The 18,291-nt window shown below is 44.2% G+C and overlaps 1 long non-coding RNA gene across 2 annotated transcripts in view; it reads left to right on the top strand.

Moving 5' to 3' along the window:
- The window catches only part of LOC115945002 (uncharacterized), a 43,074-nt gene that overhangs the window by 16,061 nt on the left and 8,722 nt on the right, over positions 1–18,291 (top strand). For both annotated transcript variants that reach the window (XR_014144495.1, XR_004079485.2), the window contains one exon: positions 16,565–16,679. This is a non-coding gene — a long non-coding RNA (uncharacterized LOC115945002). The remainder of the gene's footprint in view (positions 1–16,564; positions 16,680–18,291) is intronic.

The raw sequence follows: 18,291 nt of genomic DNA, 5'->3' as shown, positions 1-18,291 counted from the left end.
CCCCCACAGGAAGATTTTTAATTCTTAACTGTTTCTCTAAGGATATCCTATCCTTTGGGGGAAAACAAAACAAAACAAAAAAAAAACCCTTTCATCGTGAAATATAGCACATACAGAAGTGTGCACAAAAGTTATCATAGAGTAAAACCTGTATATTCACCACCTTTGTCAAAGAAATAGTGTGGCCAGACCATAGTCACCCACTTACCTTCACAACCCTGTCCCTTGTGTCTAGAGGGTCACCATCCTAACTCCCATAGTGATTATTTCCTTGCTTTTCTTCATAATTTTACCATTGATGTGTGCATCCCCAAACAATATACTATATGTTTTGCCCATTTCTGAAGTGTTTATAAATGAAATTATTCTATAGTCTTTTTCTATAACCTCTTTGTTGTTCAACATTATGAGATTCATCCATGTTATTTTATTTGGCTTGCATAGTCTATGCATGTTTATTGCTGTAAAATATTCCATTGCACGAATTGTATGCCACAACTTATTCATCCATTTTACCCTTTTTACATTTTTTCAGCTTGTTAATCTGCTCTGTGAAACACGGTGCAATGGTTGCAGAATTGTTCCTGCTTGTTGCAAGCGCCAACATTGGCCTTTTCAATGCCCCTGACTTTCCTCCTTCTGTTTTAGTGTAAAAGTTCACCATTTCCTTGAGATTTTTTCTTCTCATACAGCCCATGTCTTGCAAATCAGGGTTGGGTTCATTTTATTGTTTTCTCTAATCCAAGAAATTGTAAATTATGCTGAGGCCAGCTGTCCTGCAACACATCAAAATGGGTGCTGAATCCAAATACAAAGATGACATCTGGTGTGGTCTTGTACGTTTTGGCTAGCTTCCCCCGAATTTCTTTTATGTACCTCACTTTCGCAGGATGAAGGATTGTTTCTGCTGAAGTAGTGGTTGGTCATGAACTTCCATCCAGACACTGACTGCATCATTCATGATGGCAGGCTATCCTTAGGCAGCCGGGGTGGAAAAGAGCCCATCTTATTCTTTCCAGATTTTGGCAGTTATAAACAATGTTGTCGTGAATATTTTTGGTTTTGTATCCTGGCACACCTAAGCATATGCATCCCTTTTTTCTTGACTTGAAAACAACAGTGTCTTCATTATAATGGAATTATTTTTTTTTCCTGGCAATTTCTCATATTTTTCTTAGTTTATTTATATTCATGTGCTTGAATAGAAAGTTTCTTAGTTTATTTATATTCATGTGCTTGCACCCCAAGTTATATATTTAATATTGGGAATATATATATCTTGTTTGTTCAATCTGGTGATGCTATCCAGCATCATTCAATGTGCAGAAAACAGGAGTACTTACACAAGTCAGGAGAACTACTAAAGCACAATAGTAAATTATGTGGGCCCTAGAATCATGTCGACTTTAAGCAAATTTTAGGCAAATTAAGCTTCTCCAATCTTCAATTTTTTAATCTATGAAATTTGGATAATAATACTTACAATGTTACTGTAAGGCATGTCCACAAGGACTCCTTCCGAAGCAAGTAGCAAGTCCAACTCAAACCGTGTTAGATACTAAAGGACTTTATTGACCCACCTGACTTGAAGAAAAAGTGGGAAGCAGGGAATGGGGAATAGAGGGAGAATGAAATTTCTTCCTGCCAACAATAAATAAAAATCCTTCACTCTGAATGGGTCAACTGTGCTCCCGTTACCCAACCCTGAACCAATCACTAGGGATGTGGGAAATGCCAACCACGATCAAACCAATCACAGCCCTCTCTCAGACCTGGGTGGCCAATCCCATTCTAAGCCTGTGGCTGAAACAAAATGGGAAAAGGACAAAATGGATGTTAGGGAGGCAACCACAATGTCCACCAGATTCAGGAATAACAAGGTACAGGGCTCAGTCTAAGGCTTGGGGCTCAACGCCCTCTGTCAGCACTCATTGTTCTAGGGGCTGCCAACACCAGAATCTGCCCTGCCAGTCTCAATATTAAGATAAGCACTTTTCAAAGTGGTGAGATAAATCTACATGTCTTCATGAAAAAAAAAAAAAAAGGTTATCCTGTAATTTCATGACTGGTGATTCTTACATTTGCAGAAAACATTTTCATAGCATGAATAGGGCTGGGAATGTAGCTGTTCTTTTCACACACAACCAAAAGCTGGTTTGTTGTTATTGATTAGAAGACTATTTTGCAAAGGGCCCAAAGTGTTGCACCCCAAAGATATAATTAAATGCTAAGAGCACACTGAGTAAATATTAAAAGTAAACCTGTCATCTGTGGAGAACTAAAACCTTTCAAATGAAGGGAGGGTAAGAAAATTCGGGGAAATAGTATCCTACAAAAGATCTCAGGGGAAATAAAGTAGGGATTCTTGCCCTGGGCAGAAACAAAGTGAATATAAAAAGCATCCATTATAAGTATATTCACTGAGTTCACTGTCTGAGACTCCAAACAAAAAGGTTATAAAATAACAATAGTCGGCAAACAAGCTGGAAGGAACTTTCTGGAGTGATGGATGTTCTCTGGAATGTCAGGGTATGTGGGAATGGTTGCACAACTGTATAAATTTATTAAAAATTATCAGACTACACTTATAATGGGTGGATTTTATGGTGTGTAAATTATAATTCAATAAAGCCATTAAAATGTTCAAAAACACAAGTCACATTCCAAGAAATTACATTTTTATTACCAGTAAAATTGAAATGCTGTTTTTCCTCCTTCTCCCATCTTCTCTTCCTTTGTTTTTTTGTTTATTTGTTTCTTTTTTGTTTTTCTTTTAAGTGCATTCAGAAGGGATAGATAATGGAGGTGCCTGCTAGGAGACATTCCTTTGCTAAAGATGGGCCTGTCCAGCTAGTTGTCTGAAGGGGCCAACATCTGGTAATGATTTCATAGAAAGATCTTTGATCAGTGCTTCTCGGAGCCAAAACACGAGAGACCTAGACAGAGTCAAAGTCTGTGAAGTTTCTTTATGAACAGCAGAAGCACTGAGCTCATACATTTCTGAACCAGGACTACTTTGGGGGACAGGCTTTTTTTTTTTTTTTTAACTTCAGCCTTATTGAGGTATAATGGACATCTATAATAGTGACCTTAACCATGTTATTGATTTGACCTACATGGTTGGCAGATCAAAAACAGAATCTAGGGGCGCCTGGGTGGTTCAGTCAATTAAGAGGCCCACTCTTGGTTTCGGCTCAGGTCATGATCTCAGCATCGTGAGATCAAGCCCCGCGTCAGGCTCCAGGCTCAGCGGGGAGTATGCTTGTGGATTCTCTTTCTCCCTATGCCCCTCCCCCCACTCGTGCTCTCTCTTTCTCTCTCTCTCTCTCTCTCTCAGATAAATAAATCTTAAACAAACCAGATTCTGGCACATTTTTACCTGGAGGTCATGCCCTAGTCTGGGAGATGATGGGGTGAAGCTGCCATGTGAAGCCTTGAGAAAGAACATGTAACTCACAGTATCCAAAGATGGGGGAGTTGTGTTTTCAGCTTCCTTGTTGTCAAGTTCTTTCCTCACCTTGCTTCTACAGTCAAAACCCACACCTCTGAATTTGGGAGCAGTGACCTGGAATAAGGGGATGAGACTGCTGTATGTAGGGAGCTTTGGAATCTGCAAAGCAGAACTCACTAGAAACGTTAAATATCCCTGTGCTCCAAACAACCAGCACACATGAGCACGTAGTAGACACGGTATATTGAAGGAATGAAGACATGAAAGTTTTCTCAGGGCACCCAGCGGGCTCAGTCGGTAGAGCATGCAACTCTTGATCTCAGGGTGGTGAGTTCAAGCCCCATGTTGGGCGTGGAACCTACTTAAAAAAAAAGAAAAGAAAGAAAGAAAAGTTTTCTCTATAGAAATAGTTACCTGGTGTTCTGATGGCCCAAACAGCAGAAGTAAGAGGAGAAACAAATATGAGGAACAAAGGTGCAACATTTTATGAAGCACCAGGGTTTATCCAAGATAAAATGATTCATGACATGGCACATATTATGTATGTTCAGCATGGGACTACAAATACGTACTCTGGAACCAGATTACCTGATTTCAAACTCACTTCCCCATTTTACTGTGACCTTGAGCAAGTTTCTTAACGTAAGACAATTCATGGTTTTTTGGGGGGGGGTCCCGGACCCAATTCTGATGTGGGAGGAGGTGTTCCCACACACACGACCCAAGCAATTCTCAGACATCAGTAGGGTGTCTGACAATTCAAATCCATTCTGACACCATTTGCCAGAAATAGCATCAGATTCCACAGGTTAAGGGTTCAGTCCTTCAAGACTGCCCCCCCAGCCCCACACCCTTGCCCCAACACTTTAGATGCCAGTTGCAAGCCCCAGGCTGCTGCCTGTGCCTCTGACTCAACCAGCTACAGATAGGACATTCCAACAATCACCTCCTCAGGTTCCTCTAATTTACCAGAGAAACTCACAGAGCTCAGGGAAACATGTTTAGCAGTTTATTAAAGGATATCATAAAGGATACAAATCAACAGCCAGATGAAGAGATGCACAGGGCGAGGTCTTTGGAAAGGGCACACAGCTTCCATGCCCCACCCCGGCCCCCGGAGCACCATCCTTCCTACTCTCCATGTGTTCACCAACCCAAGAGCTCTCCAAACCCAGTCCTTTTGTGTTTTTATGGAGGCTTCATTGCATAGTCAGGATTGACTTGACTGATTCAACCTCCAGTCTCTCTCCCCTCCCTGGAGGTCGGGGGCTGGGACTGAAATTTCCAGCCCTCCTATCACATGGTTGGCCACCCTGGTAACCAGCCTTCCACTTTGGGTGAGATCCAAACGTCACCTTCATTAATGCAACAAAAGACACATTTATCACACTCAACACTTAGGTTTGGGGAGCTGTGAGCCAGAACTGTGAATGAAGACCGAATATATATAAGAAATCTATTTTGGTCATCTGAATGACCAGATATATATTGCTTACAAATCGCAATACCCAGGGTCTAAATTGCCCATCTATAGGGCGCCTGGGTGGCTCAGTCGGTTGAGCGACTGCCTTCAGCTCAGGTCATGATCCTGGAGTCCCGGGATCGAGTTCCGCATTGGGCTTCCTGCTCAGCGGGGAGTCTGCTTCTCCCTCTCATCCTCTTCCCTCTCATGCTCTCTCTCTCTCATTCTCTCTCTCTCAAATAAATAAAATCTTTAAAAATAAATAAATAAATTGCCCATCTATAAAATGGGAGTAAGAACAGTAGCTATTTCATATATGTGAAAATTAAATGAGTTGATCTCTGTAAAGTACTTGGAAAATTGCTTGACCCATAGTAAGCATTATAGAAGTGTTTTATTATTATTGCCTAGTTTTTCAACTTTCCTTTTAGTGAATAGCACTTTTCAGCCTTTCTTCATACACCATACCCTTCCCCACTTAGACCCATCTTTCACTACCAAAGATATGTGTACTTAGCTGAGACGCTCACTTCTGAATGTGAGTCTTGCCTGACTCTTATCCAATCTTGTGGATTCCTAGTGTCTACAGTGGAAAGATCGGATCATCTACATCAAAGGACATTAATACCGACCGCCATTACGAGAACATTAAACCAATCCAGAAGATGTTTCGTATAGAGGTTAAAGCCTATGGTTCTACTCTCAGCTCTATCACTAACCCACTTCGTGACCCTCCTAGGAAATCACTTTCCCTTTCTGTAACTCGGTGTCCCTCATCTGTAAAACAGGGATAACACTTACCATGAATACTTCACGGGGTTTTGAGTCTCTTCCCATTGGCAGAGCATGATTGTTTAAACCCAAAGTGTTTTTTACTTACTTAAGAAATATTTTAGATAAACAAAAAGGTGCAAAGAATAATGTAACAACACCCAAGTACCTACCGGTCTAACAAACAAGGCATGACACGCAGAGTGGAAACCGTGGCTTGAAGGATTTTATTTGGTCATATTTGCATTCCTCACCACATGTTCCTGTATTGAGAACATATCTGTATTTTTATCATGATCATTACCCTTATCAGTATTTGGGTCATACAAATTAAGGCAAAGAGACTAGGAAACATGAGAATCAGTTCCTGCCTATTTTTCACAGTTTATATTCAATAATGCTTAGGATTTCCCAGGTGCTTCTCTGTAACTACACTGTGTTTCATTTTTAGGACACCTTCTGTGCAAGTAAAAGAAAAGCACACGTATGGGGCGCCTGGGTGGCTCAGTTGGTTGAACATGTGACTCTTGGTTTTGGCTCAGGTCATGATCTCAGGGTCGTGGGATTTAGCCCCCTATCGGGCTCCACACTCAGCATGGAGTCTGCTTGAGATTTTCTTGCTCCCTCTCCCTCCTGTTCTACCCCTCCCCCTGCCCCCGTGCACACACTTTCTCTCTCTCTCTAATATAAATAAATAAAATCTTGAAAAGAAAAGCACACCTCAAACTGGCTTGTCAACAATGAATGGGTCTTACTTACTGATTTACAGAACTAGAGTCCAAAAGTAGACTTTCAGGTCACGTTTGTTCTGAGGCTGAACAGTGGACCCAAGTTTCTTCTTGGTTCTCTCTCTCTGCTTTCTGCCATATCCCTTGCTTTTCCTGGCTGGCTTCCTTCAGGGTGTTCAAATGGCCCCTGGGCCACAACATATTTCCTCATCCAAGCCCTGCAAAGAAGAGCTATCATCTTTTCCCATAATTCCCAGCTAGAATCCTAAAACCCACTCAGATTAGATCACCTTGGACCACATGCGAAAACAGGAAGCGACACGGGACTTAGTCTTGGTCACATGTCATGGATTTCACATCTGGAGCTTGGGTAGAGTTACCTTCAGCAGAACCAAATAGATACCTTCTTACCAAAAGTCCCATCATCCACCTCAGTAGGTTTTAGACAACTTTTTCTGAGAAATAAGTGGCTAAATAAATAGTATTAGTGAGATGCTATTTTAGATAGTACCAGTGCAGGGATGGACCCAGGTTTTGTAGCACCTGAGGGATGAATTGGGAGGAGGGGTCTCCTTTAAGAAAATGAATACAAAATTAGTTTCAAGTATGAATATTTAGAATGAAAAAAGAAACTTAAAAATTCAGAAAAACAATTTTATTAACTGCCTCTATACTAATTCTTTCTGCAGCTTTGCCTCTCCATATGACAATTTCATAAGATAATTTTTAGGTTCAAAAATTAATCTTTCTGCCAGTATGGTTGAACAAAACTTACTTGTTATTATTGGTAGTTTCTGGAAAGTGTGTTTTTGCTTCAAAACTCATTATTGGTGGGGCACCTGGCTGGCTCAGTTGGTAGGGTGTGTGACTCTTGATCCCAGGGTTGTAAATTCAATCCCCACACTGGGTGTAGAGATTATTTAAAAATAAAAATAATGGGGCGCCTGGGTGGCTCAGTCAGTTAAGCATCTGCCTTGGGCTCAGGTCATGATCCCAAGGTCCTGGGATCAAGCCCCACATTGGGCTCCCTGTTCAGTTGGGTGTCTGCTTCTCCCTCTCCCTCTACCCCTCCCCCTGTTCATGCTCTGTCTCTTTCTCAAAAATAAATAAGACCTTTAAAAAATAAATAAATAGGGGCGCCTGGGTGGCTCAGTCATTAAGCGTCTGCCTTCGGCTCAGGTCATGATCCCAGGGTCCTGGGATTGAGCCCCGCATCGGGCTCCCTGCTCAGCAGGAAGCCGGCTTCTCCCTCTCCCACTCCCCCTGCTTGTATTCCCTCTCTTGCTGTCAAATAAATAAATAAATAATCTTTAATAAATAAATAAAAATAACCCCTCATTATTGGTAAGGACATGTATTTTTAGGACTGTTTTTAAATTTGTGGCTATTTCCATGAAGCTTCAGAGATGAACTGCAAGATTTCCGGGCATTTCAATTTTTTTTTACCCTGTGCTTAGTGGTAATGCTCTGAATTGATGACATGCATCAACCAGTTTGGTTTTGCTGTCGTCGTGATGTGTTATGTTTCATATAAACTCATTGGCATATTTTATGCAAATTAACAAAAATTTAAATCTTTTCATTCACCCCTTGCCATTCATTGGATTATCAAACAATGCCAGAACTTATTCATCACACTTATTCAACATGAATTGTCATAATGAATTACTGCTTTTGGTATGACTTAAAATTCTTTTTTTTGTTGTTATAATTCACTTCTTCTTTTTTTTTTTTTTTTATAATTCACTTCTTAATGGCAGAATAATTTCTATTGAATTTGTCATTCATTTTTCATGGCTTTTGTTTCATATTCTCTAAACCTACTGAGTCTCTTTGAATGTCTGCTGAATTGAATTCAGTCTAAGCAATTGTGACAAAATGCTTCCAATAGTTAACTATAATAAAACACCATGAAGGTAGTCTCTTGCATTTTTTTTAAAGATTTTATTTATTTACTTGTGAGAGTGAGCAAGTGAGAGAGCACGAGCATGGGAAGGAGCAGAGGGAGAGGGAGAAGCAGACTCCCCACTGAGCAGGGAGCCTGACATGGGGCTTGATCCCAGCACTCTGGGACCGTGACTGGAGCTGCAGGTAGATGCCTAACCGACTGAGCCACCCAGGTGCCCCAGCCTCTTGCATTTTAAGATGACAGAGATCCTTCACTTGTTTTCTGGATGGTTCTGATGCAGTCTGGCTGGGTCTGAGGACCTAGAGGGAGGTCTGGCAGGACCAGACAAGAGGAAGTGAGAGCAGAGTTTATTAAAGATATATAGAGAGTGTAGATATGGATAGGGCATCTGGGAGACCAGAAAGAAAAAGAAACAAGTCTTGTCTTTACTTGGGATCCAGGTTTTTCATTGAGGATTGTGATCTGGTGACATGTCTTCTCAGGCGTCCAGGAAAAAAGACAAGTTTTAGGCATTCTCCATAAGTTACTTAAGCCCTGGAGACAGGGCTCTTGGTGAGTCAGTGGTCTGGAAAACGTTCATGATGATGCTGCCTGGTCACTCCTTGGATGTTATCTATTGTGCTGGAAGAAATTGTTAAATCCTAGTCCTTTACAAGGAGGACATACATTATCTGTGCTATAAGGCATGCGTAAGGCGGGGGCGTAAGTCCTAACAAAAATAGAAGCAGGAAAAGGAGTGAAAAAAAAAAGTTTTTCATGGGGTCCCTATAGTTTTCCTGTCTCGGTTCCAAAACGCCTTTCCAAACTGAGGTTAAAACAGTGTGATATAAAAATATATATTTAGTCTCTGCCCCTGGTTCCTGGCACAACGTTCCTAAAACCCTTGGAATTTCCTGAATGATAGGAGTGTCTATCATCATTCCTAAGGGGCCAATTTTGAGCACATCTAAGTTTATGCTAAAGAAGTGACTTGCAGTGGGTCCCAGAGATAGCCTCAGGATGGGGGCAGCTCCCTGAAGACTAAACACTTTACTAGAGGCTGGGAACCCTCTGTTCCACCCACCGATCTCCAGGAGAAGATGGGGGACTGGAGCTGGAGCTCTGTAAAAACTCTTGAACAATGAGGTTCTGGAGAGCTTCCAGACTGGTGAGCGCATGAAAGTGTTGGGAGGGGGCGCCTGGGTGGTTCAGTCATTAAGCGTCTGGCTTCGGCTCAGGTCATGATCCCAGGGTCCTGGGATCAAGCCCCACATCGGGCTCCCTGCTCAGCGGGAAGCCTGCTTCTCCCTCTCCCACTCCCCCTGCTTGTGTTCCTGTTCTCGCCATCTCTCTGTCAAATGAATAAATAAAATCTTTAAAAAAAATCATTATAAAAAAAAGTGTTGGGAGGATAATACACCAGGCATGCCAGCCTGTCATTCCCAGTACCCAGCCCTAAGCATCTCTTCCATTCGGCCGTCCTTGAGTTGTATCATTTCTAACAAACCAGTAATAGTAAGTAGAGTGCTTTCCTGTGCTCTGTGAGTCATTCTAGGCAGCTGTCATAGGAACCTCCAAATTTGTAGTCAGTTGGGCAAAGTGTAGGCAGCCTGGGCACCCCATTTGCAGTTGGCATGGGAAGTAGAGGCAGTCTTGTAGGACCGAGCCCTTTAACCTGTAGAGTCTGACGCTCACTCCACGTAGATAATATCAGAATTGAGCTGAACTGTTGTACACCTAGTGAGTGTCAGAGAATCCGAGAATTGGTTGTTAGTATGGGAAAACACTCCATATATTTTGGGTCACAAAGAACATCAGAAGCAATGAAAAGTGAAAATCCTGCTGTCTATAAGCCAGGAAGCAGGCTCTCACCAGGCACTCAATCTGCCACCTTGATCTTGGACTTCCCAGCCTCCTAAACTATGAGAAATAAATGTCTGTGGTTTCAATCCTCCCAGTCTATGGTATTTGGTTATAGCAGTCCAAGCTGATTAAGAGAGAACTGGTCCTGGGGTGCCTGGGTGGCTCAGTCAGTTGGGCGTCTGCCTTCGGCTCCGGTCATGATCTCAGGGTCCTGGGATCGAGTCCCGTGTTGGGCTCCCTGCTCAGCGGGGAAGCCTGCTTCTCCCTCTCCCTGCCCCCTGTTCATACTCTCTCTCATTTGCTCTCTCTCTCTCAATAAATAAATAAATCTGATGGGTGGGGTACTGTTGCAACAAATACCTACAAAAGCAGAAATGGCTTTGAAGCTGTAACGGGAAGATGCTGGAGGAGATTAGAGGTGCACACTAGAAGTTCAGACTGCCTGCCATAAAGGGACGGCTCACGGCGATTCTGTGAGAGCGTAGGAAGGAGAGAGGCAAGCTGGAGAGAAAGCCTCCACCTTCTCATGGGCAAAATGTTGGTAGAAACATGAGTGGCCAAGATCATTCTGATGAGGTCTCAGACAGAAATGAGGAACACGTTTTTGGACAATGGGGAAAAGGCAATCCTTGTTATAAAGTGGCGAGAACTTGGCTGAATTGTGCGTTGGTTCTAGTGTTTTGTCGAAGAGTGATGGAATTGTTGGATATCTAGCTGTGGAGATTGCTAGGTGAAGTGTTGAAGGGGCGGCTTGGTTCCTCCAGACTGCTTGGAGTAAAACATGAGAGGAAAGAGAGGAATTGAAGAAGGATTGCTAGGTAAGAAGGAATGAGAACTTGAAGATTTGGAAAAGTCTCAGCTTGTCCATATTACAACAAACAAGAAAGTGTGTTATTAAAAAGAAAACATCAAGGATGTGGCTCCCTGGCCATTTGACAAGATTGGTGTGGGTGTGAACCATGGACCTAATCAACCATCTCAACAGAAGTCAGGAAGAGAGGATATTAAAGGGAACAGAAGTAGCAGGACCACACGAAGGAAGGCTGTTGGATTCTGAGATCCTACAGGACCAGGTCATGCTGCTATGCAGCTATGAGCAAGAATGGGGTGCCTGGCTGATTCAGTCCATAGAGCATGCACCCCAGTGGGTCCTGGGAGTGGGACTGCGGCCCTTGTTGGTCTAGAGGTCAGAGTATCTAACCGAAGAGGATTATTCTTGAGCCTTAATATCTCTTGGAATTTGTCTTGCTAAGTTTTGGACTTGCTTGGGGCTCATCGCCCCTTTCTCCTTTCTGATTTCTCCCTTTGGGAATAGAAATGTCTATCCTAGGGTGCCCGGGTGGCTCAGTCGTTAAGCGTCTGCCTTCGGCTCAGGTCATGATCCCGGGGTCCTGGGATCGAGCCCCGCATCAGGCTCTCTGCTCAGCGGGAAGCCCGCTTCTCCCTCTCCCACTTCCCCTGCTTGTGTTCCCTCAAATAAATAAAATCTTAAAAAAAAAAAAAAAAGAAATGTCTATCCTATGCCTGTCTACCACTCTGGGTTTTGGAAACCCGTAACTTATCTGATTTTACGGGTTCATAGCTGGAGAGGAATTTTGCCTCAGGATGAATCATACCACAAATCTCACCTGTATCTGATTAAGACGATGGTCTCATGTGAAACTCTGGACTTAACACTTCGCAGTTGATGCTGGAATGAGTTAAGAATTTGGGTGCTTTTGATACCGAATGAATGTATTTTGCATGTGATAAGAACATAGATTGGGGGGCACCTGGGTGGCTCAGTCGTTAAGCGTCTGCCTTTCGGCTCAGGTCATGATCTCTGGGTCCTGGGATCGAGCCCCGCATCGGGCTCCTGCTCAGTGGGAAGCCTGCTTCTCCCTTTCCCACTCCCCCTGTTCGTGTTCCCCCTCTCGCTGTCTCTCTCTCTGTCAAATAAATAAATAAAATCTTTAAAAAAAAGAAGAAGAACATGGATTGGGGGAGGGGCCAGGAGTAGAATGCTATGAGTGGAACATTGTTTTGTTGTTGGTCTGTTGTTCAAGCCCCCCAGTCTATGGTGTTTTGTCATAGCAGTCTGAGCTACTAAGACATTCAAACAGTGGAATATTAGTCAGCCATATAAAGGAGTGAAGTCCTGATACACTACAAATGGATAAGCCTTGAAAAGATAGGGTCAAATTAAAGATACCAGACACGGGGCGCCTGGGTGGCTCAGTTGGTTAAGCGACTGCCTTCGGCTCAGGTCATGATCCTGGAGTCCCAGGATCGAGTCCCACGTCAGGCTCCGTGCTCGGCGGGAAGCCTGCTTCTCCCTCTCCCACTCCCCCTGCTTGTGTTCCCTCTCTCACTGTCTCGCGCTATCAAATAAATAAAATCTTAAAAAAAAAAAAGATGCCTGAAGAAGCAGATCTCAGCAGTCCTAAAAGATGAAGGTTGAAGGAAAACAACCATGCACTTTGATTTTGTGTGCTGCTTAAGTCAGGAACTGTTTTTAAAAGAAACATTTTCTTGGGGCACCTGGCTGGCTCAGTCTCTGGAGCATGGAACTCTAGATCTCAGGGTTGTGAGTTCAAGCCCTACCTTGGGCATAGAGATTCCATACGTACAAACATAAATAATATATAAATACATAAATATTTACAAAAAAATAAGGGGCACCTGAGTGGCTCAGTGGTTAAGCATGGGGTGCTTGATTTCTGCTCAGGTCATGATCTCAGGGTTGTGAGGTAGCGCCCCTTCAGCCTCCTCCCTGGCACTGGGCATGGAGCCTGCTTAAGATTCTCTCTCTCCCTTTGCCCACCCCTCCCCCAATAAATAAAATAAAGTCTTGAAATAAAATTTCTGGACCTGAGGAGGAAGAGAGGAAGGAGATGAGGGAGAAGGAACAGGGAAGGAGGGAGAGGCAGAGGAAGCATTTCAGAGAGAGACAGTGAGAAAGCTCTCTAGAGTCTTTTCCAGAACACTGATTCTGTAGGGTCAGGTTAAGTGATCTCACTTAACCTTAACCGTCTTATTAAAGTTCCATCTCCAAATACAGTCACTTGGTAGTTAGAGCTTCATCATGAGTTTTGGGGGACACAATTCTGTCCACAGCACTCACATACACCCAGCTCCAATACATTATAAAAAACTTTGCAACCCTTGTTTCATTGATACACCTCATGTTTTGCGTTTTTTAAAATTTTTTTGTTAGAATATTTCTTTTTTTTTTTTTTAAAGATTTTATTTATTTATTTGAGAGAGAGAATGAGAGACAGAGAGCATGAGAGGGAGGAGGGTCAGAGGGAGAAGCAGACTCCCCGCCGAGCAGGGAGCCCGATGCGGGACTCGATCCAGGGACTCCAGGATCATGACCTGAGCCGAAGGCAGTCGCTTAACTGACTGAGCCACCCAGGCGCCCTGTTAGAATATTTCAAAGAAAATTTCAGACGTATAATTTTACATGTAAATATGTCAGCATGTCTTGAAAGGTAAGTTTATAAAACACACACCCCATTAACACACAGAAATCAACAGTTTTTTTATCATCTAATATCCACTCAAATTTCCCTTAAGTAATTTCCCTTTTTTTTTTTTTAAAGATTTTATTTATTTATTTGAGACAGAGAGAATGAGAGACAGAGAGCATGAGAGGGAGGAGGGTCAGAGGGAAAAGCAGACTCCCTGCCGAGCAGGGAGCCCGATGCGGGACTCGATCCCGGGACTCCAGGATCATGACCTGAGCCGAAGGCAGTCGCTTAACCAACTGAGCCACCCAGGCGCCCAAGTAATTTCCCTTTTTAAGTAATCTCTACACCCAATGTTGGGCTCGAACCCATGACCCCAAGATCAAGCGTCTCATGCTATTCCAACTGAGCCAGCCAGGTGCCCCTAAGATAGGTCTTTTCTGTTTGCTTTATTTTAAGCAGGACATACACAAGCTCCACATATTGCATTTGATTGGTAAGGCTTCTACTTCTTTACTTCTTTTAATTTAGAACACTTCTCCTTATCTCTATTTTTATCATGCTATGTTATTGGGTGACATAATCGCTTATTTGTCTTCTAGAATTGAATTCCTCACATTCTGGACTTGACGGATGGTGTAACATGCCCTGCTTTCTCCCCACATTCCCTATGAACCAGTGGTTAGATTTACAAGCTGATTTCGATTCAATTTCTTTTCTTTTTTGTTTTTTTTTTAAGATTTTATTTATTTATTTATTTATTTATTTATTTATTTATTTATTTGAGAGAGAGAGTGCATGTGCATGCAGGTGCCTGAGTCAGAGCACGGTGAGGAAGGGAGGGAGAGAGAAAATCCCAAGCGGACTCCTCGCTGAGCTGAGAGCCTGACTCGGGACTTGATCTCACGATGGTGAGATCATGACCTGAGCCGAAGCCAAGAGTCAGCCACCTAACCAACTGGGCCACCCAGGCACCCCTCTGTTCTTTTTGGAAGAGGATTCACAGGTACTCCCATAGCACCTCTCACCGCATCATACCACACACACACACAGTACCTGGCCCTACCTTGAGTGATAACATTGATCACTGGGGGGTGGGTGGGGGCAGGGGGCACCTGGGTGGCTCAGTTGGTTAAGTGTCTGCCTTTGGCTCAGGTCATGATCCTGGAGTCCCAGGATCGAGTCCCACATCGGGCTCCCTGCTCAGCCAGGAGTCTGCCTCTCCCTCTGACCCTCCCCCCCTCATTCTCTCTCTCAAATAAATAAATAAAATCCTTAAAAAGAAAAAAAAAGATTGATCACTGGGCTCATTTGGGGGCATCAGCCTGACCCATCCGTTTTAAAGACCCTCTTAACTCTTCATAGAACTCGGTTAGCAACCAATGATGATTATGGCTCAGGGCCACGCTTTCATCGAGGGTTGAAAAATCGTGATGTTCTCAATCTCTTATTCTTTTCCCATCTATTAGTTGGCATCCTATACACAAGAACTTCCCTTCCTTGACTATTTGCTTAATCTGAACTAACTGCTGGTCACTTGCAGCTGTTTGGGTCATGTCCCCTGAGAGAAGGATGGATGGGGGCCAGCCAGAGTGGAGCAGGTCAGCCTGCAAGCAGAGGTGGAGGGGAACACAGCTTTGCTAAAAGAAGTGCAAAGTCAACTGCTTCTATGTCCTAAACTGAAGTTGGCTCTTCCGGGGGCAGCAAAGCAGCAGTCTTAGAATATAAGGTTGCTGAAAGTTCTCGGCTCTGCCAAAGCAGAGCCTCATACTCCTGGCCTTGCTCCCTCAGCCTCCTAGCCTCACCTCTAGCACATCACACATCCTCTCACCCCAGGGCCTTTGCACTGATTCTCTGCCCCCAGCCATCCACCCAGCTTATTCCTCAGCTTAAGACTCTGCCTAGGGGCGCCTGGGTGGCTCAGTCGGTTAAGCGTCTGCCTTCGGCTCAGGTCATGGTCCCAGGGTCCTGGGATCGAGCCCCACGTCGGGCTCCGCTCCGCGGGAAGCCTGCTTCTCCCTCTCCCACTCCCCCTGCTTGTGTTCCCTCTCTCACTGTGTCTCTCTCTGTCAAATAAATAAATAAAATCTTTAAAAAAAAAAAAAAGACTCTGCCTAAATGTCACACTTTCTGAGTCCTTAACATCTTACCTGAAGAGCACCACCAACATCCCAAGTTCCCTGTTATTATTATTCTGTAGCTCTTACCACTATCTGATGCATTATATATCTTTTAAAGATTTGTTTATTTGAGAGAGAGAGGGAGAGAGCAGGGGGAGGGGCAGAGGGAGAGGGAGAGAGAGTCTTAAGTAGACTTCAAGCTGAGCATGGAATCCGATGTGGGGCTCAATCCCACGACTCCAAGATCACGACCTGAGCTGAAACCAAGAGTCAGTCACTTAACCAAATGCGCCACCCAGGCACCCCTGATTCGCTATGTTTTTAACTTATGTTTATTATCTGTCTCCTCCCATGGGAATGGAAGTTCCATGAGGGGAGAAATTTTTCCTTTTGTTCACTGCTAAATTCCAGGAATTCACACATTTACCCATATTTGGATAAATTAATAAATGCTGATAAAATTTTGCCTCCCACAAGAGCCTATTGTTTCAAATTGCCTCAAAGCAATGACCTTAGGTTAGGGAGGAGATTTCCAAAAAGGGGAGCCCGCACCACCCACAGCCCCGGATTCAGATTACTCACCACAGGGAGCAGCTCTTTCAGCCCACGGGTTCTGTCCCCATACTTTAATAAACCACCATTTTGCACCAAGGACGTCTCAAGAATTCCTTCTTGGTCGTCGGCTCCGGACCTCACCCCACCAAACCTCAACTGTATTCCAAAACCCCATCATATGGTGCCCAAACGTGGGGCTTTGAGTCTTTACATCTGAACTCTGAGCTTCAGTGCAAAGTTGGTGAGCACTTTCTCTCTTCCTTTACTCTCCTTTCAGGGGCCCTTCAAGGAGTACGGTCTTACTGGAACACTTTCACGCCGATTGCTCAGGCTCCAAACCTCTAGCCTGTGGCTACTCTACGGGGAGGAGAAAGCCTGCCTTTTGGCTGGAAGTGAGTACCCTTGCCAGATGGTGGTAAGACCCAGAAACTTGATGCCCTCTTTTTACTGCTGTCCTTATACAAAGTCATCTATCTTGGGCATGGGACAGCCACCTAAGTCACCAGGACAGCTGCCAATCTTAAGACTCCCATGTGAGAGTTCTTCCTGATTGATCTAATGTGATCCCCTTCACATCCCTGATCTAGCTGCTTCTGGCCACGGGACCTCCACTGGGAGCCGGCCGAAACCAGCACCCGATTGAATTAAAACCCAACTGGGGACTGTTTCTAGGGAAGTCGGCTGTAAGGACTACATGTGTTGGAATGTCGCTTAGAATCATGGTGGATTTCTATCTTTACTGTTTTCCATCAGTGTCCTCTACTAATTACTTAAATTACAAAATTCGGTAATTTTCCCATTGTAAAACTTTTCTAGTGTTCTCCATGGGTTAAAAGCGGCAGGTTCTTAAAGGCAAGATCAAGGTAAAATACCTTCAAAGCAGGTAAAGGCATGACCTTCATCCATGACCTTCAAGGCATGATATTTCAGTCCTAGGATGCAATGGGAAAGCGGGGGCAGGGCAGGCCTCCCTCTTACAAGGGCCTTTTTTTTTTTTTTTTAGATTTTTATTTATTTATTTGAGACAGAGAGAATGAGAGACAGAGAGCATGAGGGGGAGGAGGGTCAGAGGGAGAAGCAGACTCCCTGCCGAGCAGGGAGCCCGATGCGGGACTCGATCCCGGGACTCCAGGATCATGACCTGAGCCGAAGGCAGTCGCCTAACCAACTGAGCCACCCAGGCGCCCTCTTACAGGGGCCTTTAACTGCGGCAGTGATCATAGCGATTTTGTTCAGGAACGCCTCAGGTCGCTATGACACCAGGAGCCTCTGACATATCCTGCTCATGGGACACCACCCGGGAGTCAGGGGGATTTTCTAGGTAATGGACTTTCTCTTTTCTTCGGTTCCCAAGGACTCCCCCTTGGGGTGCCTTTTAACCCACTGGAAACAATTTGGATTGCAAAACTTAGGAAAGGACTGAGCTCCTGTAACACAGCATGGCCTCAGTGGGGTCTATCGGTTAGATCTCCTCTGCAGGCAACAGGGCACATGGACCTAGGATACCTTCATTGCTCATACCTAGGCCTTCATTGCTCTACACCAGGACCCCGACCTAACAGCCTCTGGAAGAATGTGTTTGCCCAAATGTGTCAGCTTGTAACCCCCACCCCCACCAACATATTAGATGACAATTATCTAAACAGGCCTCCTCTGAGGGGCGCCTGGGTGGCTCAGTTGGTTAAGCGACTGCCTTCGGCTCAGGTCATGATCCTGGAGTCCCAGGATCGAGTCCCGCATCGGGCTCCCTGCTCAGCGGGGGGTCTGCTTCTCCCTCTGCCCTCTTCCCTCTCGTGCTCTTTGTCTCTCATTCTCTCTCTCTCTCAAATAAATAAATAAAATCTTTAAAAAAATAAAATAAAATAAAATAAACAGGCCTCCTCTGAGGAAACCCAGGTTGCTGGAGGAAACACGGGCCATTCCAGACGAAGGGGACGCTTGACACTCTCTCTCTCACTGTTCTTCCTAATAGACGTGGGGGCTTGTCCCTCATTCATTGCTTGG

This window comes from Leptonychotes weddellii, chromosome 4 (genome assembly GCF_054177405.1).
Source record: "Leptonychotes weddellii isolate Sample4059 chromosome 4, ASM5417740v2, whole genome shotgun sequence".
NCBI classification, from domain to species: Eukaryota; Metazoa; Chordata; class Mammalia; order Carnivora; family Phocidae; genus Leptonychotes; species Leptonychotes weddellii.
Note: the sequence above shows the minus strand (reverse complement) of the source record. Positions and strands in the feature narration are given on the sequence as shown.